Source organism: Triturus cristatus, chromosome 3_1 (genome assembly GCF_964204655.1).
Source record: "Triturus cristatus chromosome 3_1, aTriCri1.1, whole genome shotgun sequence".
Lineage (NCBI taxonomy): Eukaryota > Metazoa > Chordata > Amphibia > Caudata > Salamandridae > Triturus > Triturus cristatus.
The window spans coordinates 882,807,884-882,829,519 of record NC_140583.1 but is presented as its reverse complement, the minus strand read 5'-3'; the positions used below and the strand labels follow the sequence as shown (position 1 = coordinate 882,829,519).

Genomic DNA, 21,636 nt, shown 5'->3' with positions numbered 1-21,636 from the left:
CAGGGCTCAGTAGAGAACATGAAAAGCATACAGATCTTATGTGAAAAGGGCACAAATAAAGTCTTGCAAAATAAACGCATGTGGTGACGTGCGCAAAAGCAGCCTCATGGCAGCAATACTCATGCTAACTTAGCAGATGTCGACAAGGGACCCACAATCTATACTACAACACACTCACATCAAAACACTCAGTGCTTACTGCACTCTGCCACATAAACACACTTTAGTATGGGTCGCACAATTGACTACTCTCAAACTCTACAGTCAGCCTCTGCTTTGCACATCTTTAGTCCAGGCTCGGTCAAACCCCCCATTTTTAAATGGGATCAACGTGTGTGGTATTTAAAAGTAAGACGTGTAGAAATGTAATGTTAATGGATTCACAGTGACTAGCATCCAGAAGCTATTTTTCACTGTGGCATGCCTAACTGTTCTTTGTAGAATACCTAAATACATAGTAAAAACCCTAATACTTTATCTCAGGAATGGAATTTGCTAGAAAAATAAAGAATCACCTATTTTTAATAATACTGGAAAGCCCATCTGCCTTATTACAAGTGCATTATATCCTGTCGTACTTGTAACAAGGTGTACATAATATCCGACACGTTTGTGACCGAGTACCCATCAATACGAACTTTGTTTGTGGATCCAACTCGGGCTCAGTACCAATCAGCGTAAAATGCACCTTAGTCGCGGTCTACCGTGACCATTGACTATCTTAGGCATTTAATGTTTTTAAACAATATGTCTACTTAAACCTTTAAAAATTCACATCTCTGTATCTCTTATTGTTTTTTTTTCATTTTGGTATCATTTTGATTACTTTATCGTACTCTATTTTTCTAATTCAGTTTTGGATTTTTATTGTTTTGCATTTCGACTATTACTATTTTGATATTTCATAAATATTATACATGTTACGCCTGTCTGCTCTGTGCCATAGCTACCAGGGGGTTGAGCTCAGATTAATTTAGTGACTTTGAGGGTTCACCTTGACATGGGCTATGAATATTCCATAGTCACCCACACAAAATAATGATTCTATTTCTTATAGTTGTTAGTTTGAATGAAATGTGTCTTGCAATCATGCTAAACCGTTTCCATGGCCATACCATGTTTTGTGACCCCTTTGTTTGTTCAAAAGCCTTACTTTTTTAGCATGTATAAGTAGATTTAACCCATTATTAACCTTATCTGCTTTATATAATGCTCACATCAAATGTACTGAACTATCTGGTAGTCCGTTGCATGCCTTTTATGTATTCATGTTTAAAAAAGTGCAATGACAATGACTTTGATGCTTCTGGAAATCATCAATATATCCCTGTTGTCAGTGAGCTTTCTGTTGTACGGAAGAAAGTAGGTCCAGACATTGAGGTACCGCGCAACTACCATGAGATTATTCAACACATGTTAGAAAATGTATGGACAAATGTGTTTGACTATTAGCACGAGAATTACCTGGAGTGGGTAGATTTCCTTAATATCATATAAATCAATAATGGTAGTGAGGGTTACCTTGGCTTGTGTGTTGAATCCTTTCCTTACAGACCTGACCGAGAGCTGTATTTTAACCCTTTCCCTTGTTGGATAGGTATGGAGCTTTCAATAACTGGTGATTATAGGTGCTGTTGTGGTGTGTGTGAGGTCTGGTTAGTATGGAGAAAACCCTATAGCAGTGAGAGGCCTCATTCCTGCAGGGAATGAAATAACGGGTACCATACGATAAAAGAACTTGTATGTGGGTCTTCACTATTTGTGAGTGTTGAAGGCATTAGTACTCTTTACCTTCCAACACCATTTATTAATTAGGCTGCCCGTTGACAGAATTTGGAGATTTGGGGCCAGATGTACGACCCTTTTTTGCGCTTCCAAACATGAGATCGGCCCATTTGTGACCGCAAAAAAGGGTAATATCATGTACAAATGCTATTTTGCGAGTCACTGACTCGCAAAATAATGTTTGTGACTCTTGTTATTAAGAAGGGGTGTACCTTCACTCACTGCCATGTACTATTGTTTTGCGACTGCATTTGCGGCCGCAAAACACTCGCAGTTTACCACCTACTTCAAGTAGGTGGTAAACCACTTGCAAATGGGAAGGGGTCCCAAGGGGACCCCTTCCTCTTTGTGAGTGTGTGAGGAAACATTTTTTCAAAGCAGGCAGTGGTACGAGGGACCACTGCCTGCCCCTAAAAAATGAAACTGAAAAGTTTCATTTTTCTTTTTTAAATGCACCCTGTTTTCCTTTAAGAAAAATGGGCTGTATTGGAAAAAAAACTGCTTTATTTAAAAAGCAGTCCCAGACATGGTGGTGACCCCAGCAGGCCACCATCCCTGGGAGGGCTAGCCATTCCCAATGGGGTCGCAAATTGTGCTTGCCTCATGAATATTGATGAGGCATGCAATTTGCGACCCCATTGGAAATCGCTAACAGTGTCTGTTACACTGTTGTACATTGCATTTTGCGAATTGCAAATTGTGAATTGCAATGCGATGCAATTTGCAAATCACAAAATGTAAGAGTCGTATATCTGTTTCTTAAAGGGCAGTCTCATTAGCGAACACATCATACACAAATACTCATTTAAATCACATGCAACTTAGAAAAAGTCTTTGAGTCCCGGCTGTGTGGCTAAAGCAATCTTTTGTTTGGATATAAACTGGTTAAAAAATGATAGCCTCCAGAGAATGAATGTCTATAATTTTGTCAGTGTATACACTCAGTATCCAGTAACCACAAAAATAAGTCATTGGTTTTTCTACCTGAGTTTATGTCAAGGTTTGCATCAACTCATTGTCCATAGACCTACAATATTTGGGGCTTGTTCTGTTTGCATCAAGTTTGTTCTATGAGTTCTCCTAATATCAGCTTATTTGGAAACTGATTAAGAAGCCCTATGAAGACATATTGCTTACTTTGATCACATATCCTCCCTTCTGCATAGGTGTGAATTATTTCATTGTGCAGCCTTTACTGTCTGATCAGTATTGAGTGTGGAGCTGGATTTATGACATCTGTTCACACTTATCCCAAGATGTAGTCCAATCCTCACTCTTTCAGCAACACAGTGCAAAACTGCCATTTCTATCTGGCTTTTCCCTATGTGTTTTTCAAAATGCCCCAAACAACCTTTCGAACCGTTACTTTCGGTCATGGTAAAATACAGTGTTGAGAAATGAATGGTTTGTAATTTAATGTATTTATCGAGTCCTTTCGCCAAAGCGCAAGCGCCTGCCAGAAGGCATTAACAGGTACAACATTAAAATGAAAATAGAATCGTAAAACTGTCATGCATACATCGTGACTGTGAGAAATGAGACCCAAAAAACAACATGAAGTAAAAAAAAAAATTAACAAAATGTGGAATCATTCAAGAACTGAACAATAAAAATCAAACGATTAAGGTCTTTTAGTTCTTAAGAACAGTAAAGAAAAACGAGAGAAAAAATGATGATGGTGTAAGTATGAAAAGGCAGACTTAGCTGCTTCCAGTAAGACTGTTCTGAACCTTCGAATGAACATCACTGAGCCCACGACTGCAAATTAGTTGTTCATGCCTGTCATTTCAGGGATTACCTTTTGCAATATTTCTTAAATCTTAAGGGCTTGATTCTCAATATTCACAAAAATATCAATAAAAAAGTTTGTCTCCACTGCTTTTCTTCTTTCCTTTGTAGCCGTGCTTCCTTTCCCCACTGCCTTTCGCAGTTTATGACTTGCTATCTCTCGTATGTTTTTTTTTTTAAATTTTATCTTTTTTCCAGTGTTTAGGTAGTATCCATATATACCACTCGAATATTTTCTTTTACATTTGAGGAATCTCTATGGCTGGCATGAATAGCACATATTTTGCTACCGGCTCTTTTGAATTTAAATGTTTTATGAGTCTTCTCGTCTTATGTACTAATGTTAGGAGACTTTCTCCATCATCATGAATTTGCATCAAATTTATTGAGGTACATTTTGATTTGTTGCAGCTGTTGGACTTAATGCAAGTCTTAATTTACCTGCTCCATTTTCTGGGAAAAATCTACTCATGGTGTTATGAACTGTGACTCCTCTCGTTATTACAGACAAGTACAGAAAGGGCCACCCCAGCATTTGAGCCACATCAAAAGAAAATGACAAAGGACAATGCAGATCAAGCATCACTATTGTCCACTTGCTGATCCTCGTGAAATGTTCCTGTCTTGTGCGTCAACAAACGAAAACAATATGTGAACGCCAATGTCAACACATATCTTAACTTTTTACATAAGAAATACACAAGTTGGAAATGGCGCCATTGTTATTCATTTTTGTGATTTATGAGCGTGTGCCTTGCTTACAGATGTTACGGAGTGTATGACTTCTGATAGGTGCACAGTGCGAGAACGTCCATGAAAGACCTGTGTAAAAAACGCATCCATTTTGAAAAAATATTTAACCTGGAATTTTCTATTTCTGGATAATTTTGTTGAATATTTTGATTTGAGTGAAACATTTTGAAAATTGGGTCAAGGTGCTATTTGTTTAAGAAATTTCTTTGCATATCTATGAACGGGAGGCTGGCGTATTAATGTCCCATGCAATGTGTTTTATTATTTCCCGTTTAATTGGTACCTAATTGAACAATTTTATAAGGATTAGGGTTTGAGTGGTCCCACTGAGATGTAAACAAACGTCACTTAAGGGAGATAGAAAGACCTATTCAATTGATGTATTTATTGAATGACAGATCTTAATAGATGTGCATGCACACAATGCTGTATTACCAAACAGCATAGAGAGAAAATGAAATTCATAACTGCACTGTTGGAAAATGGCCCTCTCTGAAGGGCCACCCTAAACCTTTTGCCTTCCTCTTCCTCTTTTGGCTGAACTCTTTCTGTTGACTATAGGACTCTGAGCACTTTACACCACTGTTAACCAGTGCTAAAGTGCATGTGCCTCTTCCCTAAACATGTGTGTAATTGGTGTATACCTGATTGAAATATTTAGTTTACTTGTAAGTCCCTTGTAAAGTGGTATATCATATACCTAGGGCCTGAAAAATAAATGATACTAGTAGACATGCAGCATTGATTGTGCCACCGATAGAAGAAGCTTTTCAAACCTTTATCCGGCCTGCCATTGCGGTGCCTGTGTGTGCAGTATACTGCCACTTCGACTTGGCATCTGAAACTACTTGGCAAGCCTTAAAGTTCCCTTTTATTACATATATGTCACCCCTAGGGTAGGCCCTAGATAGCCCCAAGGACAGGGTGATATATAAGTAAAAGGTAGGATATTTACTTTTATGTTTTGCATGAGCTGGTAGTGACAAACAGCCTGTTTTGTTTTTCACTACTGTGAGGCCTACCTCTCCCAAAGATTACCATTAGGGATGCCTTAAAACAATCTTAAAATGTAGTTCCTGATTAAAAAGGATTAGCTGCATTATGTTTCATGTCTTTGGAATAGTAATGATAAATCTTCTTTAATGGTGAAGTTGGATTTAACATTGTTGTTTTAGAAATACCACATTTATAAAGTGGAACAAATGGGGATAAGCCTATACCTCAAGTTTTTCAAAGCATATATGATATCTGCTACATGGACAAACACTTTCTCTTTACGTTTGTACCGATATTTTTATTTGTACCTTTTACTTATATCTTTAGTCTTTTTAATTCATACATTAACACATGGAGAAAGAAAACATTGTCTCTTCATATCAACATGACAAACACTTCATAAAACATTTCAAATTTACAGGTGATAAATCGTGCTATATACAAAACATCACAAGACTCTTTGACAAACAATTGTGAAAAAACAATATTTAAACAAAACCCAACAGACATCAACTACTTATGTCTCATTCCACTAAATTTGTGTGGGATGTGCCCAAAAAAAAAATGCGCCAAAAAAATGAGCAGAGGAATTGTGGTTTAATTCCACTTTGCAATTAAGGATCAAATTCTTTTTTGTTCAAATTTTAACCATTCTCCCTGTGATTAAATGGATACCAGATGTAGACATTAAAAGAAGGTCTTGGATTATTGACTTTTTCAGACAAAATTAGTGGAATAAGACATATGACTGGTTTGGGCGGCCCTGAGGGCTGACCAAACAGTCATTGTGCACTTAGGAGTGTTGCACCACTCCTCTTCTACTCTTCAGCCCCACCCCACCCCCCTCACACAAGCTGCTGCAGCAGAAGGACAAAATGAAATGATAATAACATTAGTTATTATCATTTTATTTTTTCCTTTATTTTCCTGCTCCGACTTAGTAGAGGAGCCGCCACTGGAAGTCATCCATACTTCCATAGCACGTTTGGGTATACGTACTGGGTAACTGACCCCCTAAAAACAGACACTTCTAGGTCTTGCACTGAACCTCTTTCAGAAGGACTGCTGTGCTGCTTAAAGAATCAGAACTGATAGATTTGTAACAAAACTAGCCAACGTATCCATTTGCTTTAACTTACACAATAAAAAGTTTGGAGGTGCTGTCAAAAGACCTTATCTACACCCATATCCTCACATAAATCCTTACCCTCTTTGTTTCTTATGACTTGAATCCATTCTATCCAAGCCTATCCGCTCACTTACTATGCCAAGTCAAAATGTTCACTACATTAATACTGACTTTATGTAGCTGATGCTCTCGACTAGAAACAGCTCCCTTACTACTCTTTAACCAGTACTCTTTAGTTCTCTATCATGGACAAAGTTTTGAATTGTAGTTCTACTGAGAGACTGTGCATGTTACATTCCTCCAGACACTCAAGCTCCTCCTTAATATTAATTGCTTCTCTGACTCCCGCTTTTTTTCTATGCGATTTTAGATATGACTGCTCCTCCCAGGACTGTTTTATTGGTCCCAACGCAGCTAATTGAACAAAGTCTATGTTTTCTGGAAAATAATAATAATCCTGGGGTGCACAGCAGATGTTGTTCCTTATCTCACAATTCCTATGTTTCTAATTTTCAGTCCTCAAGCATACCAACCTTTCTGGTTGTAAAGGTTGTCCTAAGTGGGGAATGGCTAGATATGTCCCAGGGTGGTGCAATACATCCTGAAATTTTCCACAATGTACCACCAGGTAAAAAGATAATGTAATCCTGAGAAGATGCTTTTCACTCCCAAAAAAAGGAAAACAGGAAAATGTGAGGGTGTTTTTCCCTTTGTAAATGCCTTAGACACACGCTGTAAATCCTTCAAGTTTTGGTACTCTGGGCCTGATGCAGATCTTAGCGGTTGGGTTACTCCATCACAGCGGTGACGGATATGCTGTCCACAGAAAAATACATCCCACTATATCCTATGGGATTTATATTTCGGCGGATGGGATATCCGTCACCGTTGTGACTAAGTAACCCTTCCACCAAGACCTAAATCAGGTCCACTGTCTGTCTCACACCTAGAAAGAGTCAACGTATTTAATCAGTTAGACCACTCTAAATCACATTTCCTGCCCGTATTAGTATGACCTTTGGAGTTTCCATTATCACTTCTACCACCCTTTCCATCACATGGATCTCTAGCCATGGACATAGGTATATTGACAATACAATTCTCTCTCCATCACATTCTCCTACCTATGCAACATAACACATCATGAATAAATCAGCTCTTCTCCATCGTGAACCAAGAGAGACGTTTTGATGAAAATTGTGACTTCTCTAGAACATTTCATGAACCCAGAGTGACCGTCCATGATACTAAATTGTGTTAATAATCAAATGAAATGTATTTCTGTTGTGTTACCACATGATGCTTTTGCCTATTTAAGAACCTAATCACTTCACCTCTCTCAATCTCATGACCTAGACCGTTCCCGTTCCAAATGAGTACATTTAGTGTTGCAGGTTTCTAAACTATGTATGGTATTTAATATGGCATTAAGGGGGAGATTATCAAACATTTTGTGCTGGGTTAGCGTCACAAAAGTGAAGCTAAGCAGCACAATATTTTTTCCTGAGTTACTTTCCAGTGCAAAAATTGCTTTGGGTTGGAGAGTACCCAAAAGTAATGTAAAGCATCATTTCACACCTTTTTGCATTACTTTGCATCAAGGGTGTGTTACATGGGTGCTACATCTAAACCCTATCTACTAACATTAGTAGACAGCATTTAGCGCAAAAAATTAACGGCTTTGAAAAGAAGGCTTTAAAAGGAGAAATGTATTAATTTCTCCTTTCTTTTCCAAATTTTCATGTGTGCTGCACTGTGCAGCGCTCATACAAAGTAGGAAAAGGTTTTTCACTTGTCTATCCATAGTATTTTGTGCAGGAACAGGACCATTCCTGTACAAAACCTATGGAAGACTCAGGCACGCACCCTACCACTATGGAGCTAAGGTGTGTGCCTGGTGCACAGCAGCTGAAATCAGCGCCGGTGCTAGGGAGTGAGGAGGAGAGAGGCATATCTCTGTGAATATGGCTCTCTCCTGCTCTCTCCCCGCCACACAACAGAGTGTAGCATTTTTGGCTGCTGCACTGCGTTCCCTGACACCTTTGAGAATCTGGACCTAAATATGCTGGGGAGCTTCATTAGTGACAAGTGTTATTTGCAGCAAAATGAAGCAAACTACTGTAAACCAAAAGCTCAACTACCCCTCCCCTACCTTTCGGGGCAATGAGCTTTTAACAGCCGATCTCTTCAGTGCTTGAACTGCTCTCATCTCAACATTAACAGCAAATGAGGTTCCCTAAATTAAACAATTGCAAAAACATTCATGCACCTTATGTATACGCACACAGGGGAGCGGGTACCTTTCTCTCAGATATCGTAAAATGCCATAAAAAACTCTTCTTAATGGTTGGTCACTCAAGGCCAGGTACATATCTCTACAATCAAAATATTTATTACTCTTTGTAGTGATTCATTACTGTTGTTCACCTACATGTTATCTTGTGATCAGTGTTGTTATCAGGCTGTACGGATATGTTAAGAATATTGTTGCAGCCGAACTTTCTCACTCTGTGGAGCTTGTTGTCTCTCCAGTCACGGGTTCAGGTATGGGTTCCAGCATTGATATCCACTCTTTTTTCTCTTTATCACCCTCCTCAGCCAAGTTTTTCTTGGCTACATCAGGGTGAAGAGCTCAAGGACCCCAACCGGTCACCACTACGGCAGTCTTTCCCAATGCCATCAGAACTGCTGAAGTGCTGTATTTTATCCCCAATAATGACATGTAGTCTTGCCGAGAAGGGTATCACTTTCTGAGTTCTTTCTTCACTGCTTTGAAGGTGTGTGTCTGGTGTTGTCAGCTGGAGTAAATGTAAGAATAGAAGGATTTTGGCACTTTCATGCATTACCAGCTCTCAGGTTCTAGCTGCTTGTAGACCAGAGTCCTTATTTCTCTAGTTGAAGTTACACACAATGATCGTCTTAGGGGTAGCCATCAGTCGAGGAATTGGCACAGAATCCCTCTGGGCTCTTTCTACACCTTGATAGAGTGGAGATTTTAATTAATTTGTAGGGGTGCATCATAATCACATGTAGACGGAACCCGCATATAATCCTTTATTGTATTTACATAAAGTGTTAGAATTTTGAACTGTATTAACATAAAATGTGATGTATTTTAGGTCGCTGAAAAGTAGCATGGAGAATCAACATAGAAATGAATGTAACCAGCAGAAACCATTAACATTGAGAATTTGTGTTGTACAACTGACAATTACTCATGTCATTAAATGTGCATATTAATCATGTCATTTTGTATGTAGGTAAATGTATTAGAGAAAGTTTCTTAATGTTATGTGAATTCGTAAAGCTCATATGGTGCTTTCTTATGTTAGCTGAATTTCGTAGGCCTGAAATGCAAGTCCCTGAATACTCTTGCTTTAGAATCAACAGTTTGAATTTCATGTGTGCTGTGGAATTTTTACTTTCTCACGTGTTGTGTTGCAGATGAAGGAAGTGCTCTTCTTAGATAGTATAATGTCTTTGTTTTAGAAGTCAGGCAAGGAGAGAAAACGTTATAATCGTGTGGCTTGAGTCGATAAAGGAAGGTTGTTGTGCTTCACAGGAGAAAGCCTAGGTACCAAGGACAAATTGTAACGAGGAAGGTACACCGTTAAAATCATGGAAAATTACCTTCAGAGCTGTACCCAGGGTGGATGGTGTGATTCACATGGGATTAGTACCTGTGGATAACTGGTCTTGGAATTAGGGATAGTGCGCCACTTTTTTCTTACCTTCAGATAGAGAGCATCCTAGAACCAGCTCTGTCTTTGGTAGCTATATGCTACTTGACCCATTGATTGTGGAGACACTTCTTAGGAAGACTCCACATGCTGACACCTTTCATCCTTCCTTCTGAAAATGCTTAGTTAGGGATGTCACCTTAGTTTTAGTGTAGGGATAGATTTAAAGCTTTCCACTCACCAACCCTCGATGCAGGGAAACGTGGACTCATGCTTCCTGATTTTCTTTATCTTACTGCTATTATTCATGTTGCACCATCTTAACTGGATGCACAGATGTGGGTTCATGCTAATTCCTTTGTATTTCTACACACTTGTATTGATGTGTCTTTATGTCCAGTTATTCTTGGCTTTGTAATAAACCTAACTAACCTTAAGTAGTTGTCCATACGTTATTATGTATTTAAAGGAGTTATTGGCAATTCGGTTGTTCTCCTAACGTATGTTCTCCCCTTTACACTTTTATGCTGTGAAAAAGAACCACTGGATTGTGATTCTAGAACAGATTTAGAACTTATGGGACAGGCCCTTTCAACCTAATGCGCAAATATTTTAAGATTAGCTCTTTAATGATGAATCCAGTACTGTAACCCCTATCGGGGACTACTCTATGCAAAATGTGTTTCACCCAGAGCCCCCTTTTCCTATTCTTGCTTTTGTCACCAGTTGCTGTGACACTGACTGGAGCTTGACAACTGTTAACTTCAGCTCCTTTACACCCTCCAAGATTTCCTTTGTCGGTTTCTCCCTTACCCCTACTCAACTGGAGATTTTATGAAAGTCTAGATATTGGAGATTAAGGGGAGTGCAATTATGTGGATTTGTCCTCTAGCACCGTCCTAGATCCTCCCACCAGAGCTAATATGCCACACATTGTAAGCTCTACAGGGTCATTCTGGTAGGTATGGTCTTGCATGAGTGGGTCCTCTTTTTATTTGGATACTTTATTATGCATTATTGCATATTTAGCAAGTTTATTCTGATGCTCTGAGCATATCACATGGTTTTGATCTTTTTTTAGTCACACATTCAGTATGCCTACTGCAGTGTCTGTGATCAATTATTTTACCATATCATCACCACCTCCTATATTCTGTTGATCACAAGAGTGAGACATCCTACTAGGGGTAGGGATCCTACTCCAGAACTGGATTGAATAAAGTAAAAGCACTGTATGTTGTCTCTTAGCATCCATATTGCAGTGTCACGACACTCCAGCCATGAAGGTGGGGAACTTAGCAGGGAGCCTTACCACCAGGCTCCAGTAGCTATTCAAGTGTTCTCAGCAGTTGTCTCCTCCCCCACTGACCTGCATATCAGGGACAGTGGGAAACAAAGTCCAGATATTGTGCCCTGAAGCCTCAGTTGTGTTTCTCGAGGGTCCAGCACCGCACACTTCACTGCATCTCTCACCATCAGGAGGAGGCCCATCTCTTACATTCCCAGCTAACCTGCTGTCCAGAGAACACATGCCCTCCAGAGCTTCTCCCCATGTGCTTCAATTGGCACATTCCAAGTCTTCTCCTCCTCCTCAGCATCTTAAGGCAATGGTCTCTTCTCTATGTCACAGTCATTCATCTCAGAATACCTGCATGCCAATCCCACATCTGACATGCCATAGATTTCAAGCAACATACACTTCAGTCTTCTGACTGAGACTACATTTTCTCACTCTGCTGGGGGAATTTCACCGCTCTGTTTCACAGACTTTCACTTTACATCCCAGATTTCAGAGATATGGTGATGGTGCCAAAATACAGCTAGCCAAGCTCACTCAAGGGGGTGGTAATTTATCAAGCTGTCATTGCTAATGGCATCTAGGGTATGTACCAATGTCAGTGAAAACATTATTTCTGAAAAACGTTAGCGATAATCCTGTGGTGTCCTGGATACATTCTCACCAGGTACAAGAACTTCTCTCTCGCTGGCCATTACATGCTTGCTGGCAAGTATGCAAATTGCATCCAAGGAACTGCAAGTCCCTAATCCACAATGGACATGTGAAACATTAACTTTTAATTCATTGTGGTTTCAGGCTACTAAGGCCATCTTTCAATTTTCTTCTCGAAATGGTCCAAACTAATTTCAGCACAGTGGTAGCTAGAATAATGCAGCCAAAATTAATTTTGACAAACTCATTTGAAGCTTTGTGCATAACATTGGAAACGCCTTTTAATCCCTTCCCAAGTGAAGACATAAATAGTTCAAAAGGGCTAGACACCAGCATTCAGGATACAGCTGAGTTGCATTTTTGTCAGCAGAATGTATTCTAAGGATATTAGCATGAGGCTTGAATGTCTCCTGAGGACAGGGGAATAGTTTTACTTTTCCCTGTTCAGCAGGACTTGGGAATTTCCTGCCTTCACTGAAAATATTCTATATTGAAGAATATGCACATTCTAATGACTGGTTAAAAATATCATGAAATCACCCTGCTGATCATTGGTTTTTTCATTGGAAAAATAGTCCAAGTCAGTGTTTGTCAATGCTACATCGCCACTTTATTGACTGCATGTCTGTTAGGGTTCCTGGAGCTTTCCTCCAGAAATTGGATTCAACTTTCTCAACCCAGTGAGACACAGGGGCATCGCCCTGTAGTCACACATTCATCCAGGGTCTGACGCTGATTATTAGAGGGACGTGGGATTGATAAATACTGACTTGGATGATTTTCCTCACACAAATTAAGTTTATAGTATAGGGATCTCTAGCACTGACGAAGGCTGACAACCCATGAGGGAGGAATGAGTACATCCAAAGCATAATGACAAAATCGAGATAGTAGGATAATTATGACCCATTGACTATAACAATCTGTTTTTAATCCTGTCAGAAGGAATCCCCAAATAAATCAAATAGATTGGGTATCCAGTCTAGGCAGTTTTAACTGTTTACTTGGTTGTTGGATCCCTAGTAATTAAAATTCCTTTGTGTTAGACCTGACATCCTTGGTGTTGGTTTTCTCTGTATTTTTGCCTTTGCCTCCTGTGTTTTTACTGTGTTGGATTTCATTCTTGCTGGTCTAGAGGCTTTGGGCACTTTGCCACTGCTGTTCAGTGCCAAAGTGCAAATGCTCCCTCTGTAAATTGTTGTCATGGATTAGTGTTTCCATAATTTGCTTATTTGGTTTACTGTTAAGTCCCTAGTACAATGCACTGTGTGTGTCAAGGGCCTGTAAATCAAAGGCCTCCAGCACTGATTGTGCCACCCACATGAGCAGCCTGTAAATGTAACTCAGACCTGCCGCTGCAGTGTCTGTGCGCAGTTTGGTACTGCCATGTCACACTAGGAAGTGCACCCACTTGCCGGGCCCAAACCTTCCCTTTTCTTACATGTGAGTCACCCCTAAGGTACAAGGTACCCCTGTGGCTGGGTGCTGTATATGGGAAAGATAGGACGTTTCCTGAGTTGTGTGTCATGTCCTGATAGTGAAATACTGCCTATTTTGTTTTTCACTATTGAATGGGTATCTGTCCCATAGGATAGAATAGGAGTTTATTTATAACATCTTATAAACATACCTTCCCATTGGGACAATATAGGAAGATACAGTTTAGTATGCCTAAACTCAGAATATAAAGATGCATCTTTTAGTAAGGGTGATTTTTACATTCTGTGTTTAAAAATACTGCTTTTAGAAAGTAGGTGTTTTCTTGATTAGCCATCCTGTGTGTTTGTGTATTGACTTTCTGACTTTGGAGTGACAGGGGCTGGGGACGTGCATTCTGTTTAGGCAGCCATTTGGGAGGTGAGGTGTGTCCTGCCTTCCCAGGGTGAGTCAGGGCTGGGCTAAATAGACCTAGGCTACATTCAGAGATGGGGAAGGAGATTTCTTTCACACCTGAATGGGCCTGGTCTGCTTGGGACAATGCTGTCTCCACCTACCAGGAAGCTGCACCAGAGAGGAAAGAACTGGTTTTGACTGGGAAAAAGCTTCTCAGCCACTAAAGAACAAAGGAATTTGTGCTATTTACAGTGGGGCCCCGACCCCAGACATTTAGACTACTTCTGAAATTCAAGAGGAACCTCTGCCAAGGAGAAGAGCTGGGAAAAGGTGAAGGAGAAGTACTGCCCCTTTGCTGTTTTCTGTCTGGGGTTGGCCTGCAGTAGCTGTTTTCTGCCGAGGAGAGGACTGTGTGTATATCCTGCTTGTAAGGTGTCTCCAAGCGCTTGAACTAGAGCTTGCCCCCTGTTTAAGAGGTCTCAGGAACAGCTAAGACCGCTCCGTCTCTGGAACCCCTGGTTTCAGTCGCTGCCGAAGAAAGGACCAGCCGACTCTGTCACTGAGTCTGTGGCAGGTTCCGTGTCGTGAAGGCACTGCAGAAGGCCCCACCGCACTTCTTACCGCATCCTTGGTCTCACCGATGCCATCTGGACTATTGCCACCAAGCCATTGCTTGCACCCTGTCCTGTGGGCACTGCACTCCACACCACCTCGCTTCACCCTGCCAGGAGGTCACCAACACCGTTGCTCCATGACCCGAACATCTACCAGTTGCGCTGCCTGCACTTCAACCTGCCAGCATCGCATTGAGCACTGCCTCACCCCGAACCATAAGCCTTGTCTCACTGACGCCATCTGGATGATCGTCATTGAGCCGCTGCCTGCACCTCATCGTGAGGGCACTGCACCCTGCACCGCTTCCATTTTGCAACGCAACCACGACAGTTGCCCCGACCAAAATGCACCAACGTGTCAGCTGCAACGAGAAAGGTACTGTTCACGAGTCTGTCAATGCTTTAGCAGGCCCATACCAATGCGGTCAGCTGGAACTGTTAGACTCTGTTGTTTTCAGCATTGCTGTAGCCCCGGACGGATCTACCAACTCGAAAGAACTGTGTCTTGTGAATATTTCTATAAGTTTAAGGTTTTTCTTGCAAACTGCATATTTTTCCGAACTGTGTTGTGGATTTTTGCTATTTTTAGTCTTGTTTGTTTTGATAAAGAATGGTTTATTTGTCTAAACTGGTGTGGTGTCCATTTGTAGTGCTTTCACTGTGTTACTGTATGCATGCAGAAATGCTTTACACGCTGCCTCTGAAATAAGCCTGACTGCTCGTGCCAAGCTACCAAGGGGGTGAGCAGGGGTTAGTTTAGGAGTGTATCCCCCTTACCCTAACTAGGAAGAAGGGTCCCTACTTGGACAAAGGTGCAAACCATTGCCAACTAGAGACCTCCATTTCTAACACTTCCAATATCTCTACCTGGTATGTACAGATGGAACAGGAGGTGTTGTAGCAGCCCAATGATGAAGCATGCCACCAGAATGTGGGTGAGGGCATTTCAATAAATCATATGTAGTATCCTACTTGAGTGTGGAAGATCTATTATAATTATTCATCAACCTTTGTGTGTTACGTAACTTTAGCAGAGAGGCTGGTTGATGATTTTTTTTTTCTTCTTTTCTCTTGGTTGTGGTAGATTGGAGCATGCACATATTCAGTTGTTGTTGGCGCTGGTAGAAATAGCAATATTTCTAGATATCGAAATTGGAAATATAGGAGTCAAAATCACTGTGGCTAAGATACAGTAACCTCTTTAAGATTAAACTTCTTTCCCGATCCATCCTAGAAAAACCACTTCCGTGCTCAAATGTGACCTTGCCCAAGTGACTGCTGTCTGAATACCAATAATCTGCAACATCAAGATATTGAACTTCAGTACTGCTGCCTTTTCCAACCAGTTTAGATGATATCTTAACCCATATCCTAAGCAGACCCAAAGGAAAGGTCATGGAGCCCATTTCCCTTGATATATTTAAGAATTCTTTAATTGTTCTCTAAGAGAAGGTGTGATACTTTTTTTCTTCATGAAAAGGCTTGATATTGCAAGTCCTGAAAAAATGGCCTCGCTCAAATCATGGTGCTAAATAACTGTAGTGAAATTGCTATTCCATGTTAATTGTCAGCCATCTTTGAATTCTGCACCGGTTAATTCGTTACACTACAATCACATGGATGTTCTACCTGTCCTTGGCGATATTCGCATGGATAACTGGGACAGCTCTCTCAACATCTCCCACTCAGAGACTACTCTCTTCTTCCTCCCCCTCTCCATTACTCTTTTGTTAGCCCTCCCTTTCAAAACACTTTTCATTTATCTTCTCACTCTCCTTCTTTTTTTCGCTCTCCGTCTGTCTCCTTCTCAGTTACTCTTTTTCGCTCCCCTTGAATAAGCAGATTGCCCGAGATGTGAAGAGGAAGATCGTTTGTGTGATAGGTAGACAGATTGATTAGCAGAGAGGTAGATTGATTAGAACAGAGGAAAATGTATTTATAGGTGGATAGATGCATACAGAATATATTTCAGTTGTAAATTTCCAAAACAAGAAAGCAATGATTATCTTTTAAGTCCACTTCTTCAAGGGTGAGCCTCTGGGTAATTTAGATCTAATTTTTCTTTTCACAGACGGTTTCATGCTGTCAACAAAGCATACGGAATGACATTTGCTAAGCAGCCATGCTGTGACCTCTTACTGTAAGTATATATATTCTGTCTCTATCTTCCTTTTGGCTGTGCGCTATTTGCATAACATTATCATCGTGCAAGGAGCATGTTTTGATAAATATATTTGCTACCAGTATAATTATATCCAAGGCCGGGATTGTGGCTTCTCCTCGAGGAGAAAGTCATTACTTTGCTTCAAGTGCTGAAAAATCATTACTAAGCCGCCACATTTTTTCTCAGATACTAGTTTCCCACTAAATGAATTTACTGACAAACTGCTCTTTTCTATTCCCCTGGAAGCTTCGTTTTTGTCACAGCAGAATTATATGTAACACTAAAATTCACCCTCATGGATTTTGTGTGTTATTACAGTTTTTCTCGAAATTGTGTTAGAGTGATATGTATCTTTATATTTCGCACAGAAAAAATATGATCTAATCCTCAGTGATGCCCATTTCAAACAGCTGAGTTCAATACACATGTATTTAACAATGTGTCTATATATGTATTTGTAAATGTATATCTGCAACTGTCATTTTAAGGGATCGGGAAGGGGTGTCGGCAATATTCTAAATCCTCCTTTAAAGAATTCAGTTTTCACCTTGTTCAGTGATAAGCAAAATATATCTCATTGATCCCGTCGGTACTCAGTATGTTGAAGGGGGTTGTTTTTCCGTGTTTTTGTAAAACACAAGGATCTTCACTCCACTTTGGAAACAATTCTGGGGGGGATAATGTGCACCCAATAATTACCAATTCGGATGGGTAATGTAATTGCTGAGGGAGCAATTTGCTCCTTGAAATTGGCGATAATGTGCAACTTGTACATGTTTCTTTCAGTTTCTGGGAATACGCACTATTCAGCCACCATGCCTGACAGAGATGTTGTGGACAAATGGTGTAGTAACTGCAATTAACACTTCACTTACAATTTCAGTTCGGGTGCCATTGGGACGGGGGCGTGGCTTAGTCAGTGAGATGCGGGGGAGGGGTGAGTCTCGAACTTACTACCTAAAAAAGCAGCAGGTTGTAGGGTGGTGGGGTGAGACGACCCATGTTTGGGATGGAATGTTTCCAATGAGGAACAGAGTCAGTACTGATTTCCATTAGGTGGCATAGTGGAGGAAAAGCAATGGGTTGGAACACTACCAGCAGCAATGGCCACTGGATAGACTGTTTGCGGGTATCCATCCCATCACCTTTTGGGTGTTTGATTGCCAGTAGCTTGCAGAAAGCTTGAAACTGGCGCAACCTTCCAGCCTACTACTGCCAATGTTTGTGAATTACAAAAAGTAGTACATTTGCACCTAATCAAGGAGTACTTCTATGAGTGCACATTTATTTATTTTTGGTAAACTTGTCAATATATATGTATTTAAAATCCCAATCCAAAAAATGAAAAAGTTAAAATCTCTTACTGAAAAGAGAACAATGAGAAACACAGACATTGCAGGCTCAGCTCAGGACCAGCAAACCTAACTACTAAACCAAGAATGCAGTTGAGGGGTGTCATACCTCCAATGCCTCCGCTAAAGTAATACCTCTGCATGTCACATCTGGGCCTTGTAGTTCTCCCTGGGAACTCATGACTTTGGTCACGTACAACACATCAACAACCTCGAGTCCCTGCCCAGTGATTACTTATTTTAAATGTATTTCACTGCACACACTCTTCTTCATCTATGCTATGAGACACCTTGATAGTAGAGTTGATAAATAGGTGCTTGTGGGCAGAGATAATGACATATTAGTGCCAGCTGTTTAATAATGAAGTTCATTTGGATGATGGTATTTGTCTACAATCTCATTGCTGACAACTGTTGTTAATTGTTTTTCATTCGTCAAATGTATCTTTAGTGAAGAAGTCTTTGCCCTTTTAAGTCATTGAATATATTACCATGCACTCTCCATAATTAACGGATTGAGTGGTGGTGTCATGTGTGGGGGGCATGGTGGTCTCTCCTGCTTTGTGGATCCAGGAAGTTTCCGCTTCTACTTTATTTCTTTGCCTTGCTGTTCATACACTTGGTTATGTGACCTGAATACATTGCATGGTAGACCAAGGACAGCGTGTCTACTCCACCTCTGTTAGTGACAAGAGAAAGAGAAGCTGGTGAACACATGATAAATTAGCCATTCTATGCCTGCACTGTAATCTTGCAAGGTCATCAGGGAGACTCGGCAGCAGTGCCTGACTCTAATTCTACATGTAACAATGATAGATAAGATATGTGCTGAGTTTCTCTAATCTATAGTAGTAGAGAGCTCATTCTTCAGTTTACATTGGGTGGTGTAGGATTTTGCTTGTGCAGGCCTTACTCTAGATGTTCATACATTGTGTCCAAACACAAAGAAAGATTATGCCTGAAGTCTGGAACTACGTTTACAAATGAGATGTCATTTTGAAATGAATTGAAAAACACATACCACTAAGGTGGCTCAGTACATGCATGAGGTAAACCTCGTTAAAGCGGCTGTCTCTCGCTAATGAGATAAGTGTTAGAGGTGATAGATTCCTGCAGGGAATACGATCTAACTGCAAATCCATTCTGAACTTGATCACATCACTTCTGAAGAGTAAGGAACATGCACATTTTCCACAGTAATGCTGAATGGATTTTCAGCACAGAAAGATTGCTCCTTTACTCTGTAACAAGGTTACCCTAGCGTAATGTCCTATTTAAATGATTGCAAAAGGACATATGTTACGCTTTGCTATGTGTATTTGTAAGTGCGCACCTCACCCAAGAGGGTATCCTTGTGCTAATGAGAAAGGAGCATGCTGCCCTGGCTGAGGCCTATTTGAAGAGACACGTTTTCGATTTCTTCTGGAATTCTACGACTGAGCTGGTGGCCCTAATGTGAAGGGGGAGTTTGTACCAGGTTTTAGGAGCCTGGTGTCAGATAGCACAGTTGTTGCTGGCTTTGGCTCTAAAGAAGTGGGGGATGGCTGCAAGTAGAAGATTAGCTGACCAGCGGTGTCTGGTGGGAGTGTGGACGCTGCTGTGACTGTTCTGGAAAGTGGGACCTAGTTGCCAATTAAGGTCTCTGACGTGATTGGATATGTGGGTCAAAGGTGGGAGGTTGGGTATGAATCTGGCTGCTACATGCGGCATGATTTGGAGGCGTGTAGTGAGTTGGGTGGGTTCTCCAATGTAGAGAGTGTTTCTGTAGAATAGCTTGCTGTTTTTAAATGCCTGGGTGAATGTTTGGTGGGTGTTTAGAAGAAGGCACGTCGTGGTTTTCTTGAGGGTCTTGAGGGTGTGGAAGCAGGAAGAAGTAATCAAGTTGACGTGGCTGGACATCGATAGTTGACTGTTAAGCATCATCCCCAGCTTCCTGGCTTAGCTGGATGGGGTGGGAGTGGGTCCCAGTTTGAATGGTGCCCAGGCTGAAGGCCAGAGGCTCATGTCGTTCTCGAAGAGTATCACCTCTGTTTTATCCAAGCTGAGCTTTAGGCAGTTAGATTTCATCCGGTGAGTGAATTCTGACATACACTCAACACATTTCGCTTGTGTGCTGGTGGTGTCCTTCCAGAGGGAGAGGATGAGTTGTGGGTTTTAGACATAGTGCCAAGGAAGCCGAATAGATGCCTCAGGCTAGCCTCCCTAAAGCTGATGTATTTCACAAATGAGATGCCTGTGCTACGGTGATAGATCCCTGCAGAAAATGCTATCCATCTGCACATATATTCTCAACTTGAATACGTGAACATCTAAAGAGTAAGGAATACACCCATAATACCAGGATGGTGAATGGATTATCAGCAATACAGTCAAGATAGAAATTTTCCGCTTGAGTTCTCCCCGTATTCATACAAAAAGTCTTCTGGTCTCCTGCAGTAATTGTGTGCCACCACCAAGCACTATCCATGCTGCTCCACCATGTGGAATCTGGTCCCGGGGCTTGGCTTACAGAATCTAATTGGCACCTGTCTCATTGAATTTTCTTTTTCCACCTTTCAAAGCATTTGAAAGCAGCATTCCTGATTTCCCTAGTGCTGTTAAAAAAAGAATAACTAGATTAATATAAAGATACACAAATAAATAAAATGAGAATTACATCAGAGGTCTTTAACAGGGCCTAATGAAGGCCAAATATTATGTGTTGACAAAATAAAATAAGTATTCAAACCGATGAAAGCTGTTAACAGTAAGGACATACATTTCAACATAATGTCAGTGTTTAGTAATGGTGCTCAAGCAGCTGACAGCACACTATGTTTAATAGAAACAAAAGGCAGCAAATCATTTGAAATTCTTCCACTAACTTTAGTAATATTGGGTTAAACCTCAACTACTAATTTGCTTTTGCTGACTCTTCCATATAATAATTGGGACAGGAACAGCTTTGAGACTGGAAAAGAAACACAGGCCTAATGGCAGACTTGGTCAAGTACAAACCCTGGGCTTTCACATGGCGTACACCTAAGCACTGCAGATTTTATAAACTGCTTCCCACATTCAAAACCTATTTGCCATATGCAGATTAATAATTGATTGATATTTATACACATTTACTTTACACACATTACTCTATTTGTCTTTTGGCACTGGTATTGACTTTGACTAGGTATGTATTAGGTGCCTTTATGAAGGTGGAAAGGTTGGACAAGTTGACAGAATACCAATTGTGCACACGTTATAAGTAAAATTGCATATTAGCATGAAGTATCCACAACATATATCGAACAAATAACTGTATAGGCAATGGATGACAAGAAAACAGGGTTGTATTCCGTTTTGCAGTTTTATGTGAAATTCTGTAGATCCAACCAGCCAACACGTGTTTCGTCAGAGGGTGTAAACCCCAGACTTCTTCAGGGCTTCTATGCGTGTTGTAGGAGTGTTAGACCTTAGAACCGGTGATAATTCCGACCCGGTAGGTCTTAAAGGAAATATATTCGTGTGTGTCCTCTCAAAAGGGTTGTTCTTTCAATAAAGTTCGTAGTTTTATCTGAGACGAGTACATCCAGACCAAGGTGCTTCCAAACGTAT

General features: G+C 40.7%; 1 protein-coding gene across 1 annotated transcript in view; it reads left to right on the top strand.

Annotated features, from left to right (window-relative positions):
* The window catches only part of B3GALT1 (beta-1,3-galactosyltransferase 1), a 1,403,455-nt gene that overhangs the window by 247,849 nt on the left and 1,133,970 nt on the right, over positions 1-21,636 (top strand). Inside the window, exon 2 of the mRNA XM_085645381.1 lies at positions 16,601-16,669. The gene's annotated coding sequence lies outside the window, so the exon portion shown is untranslated. The remainder of the gene's footprint in view (positions 1-16,600; positions 16,670-21,636) is intronic.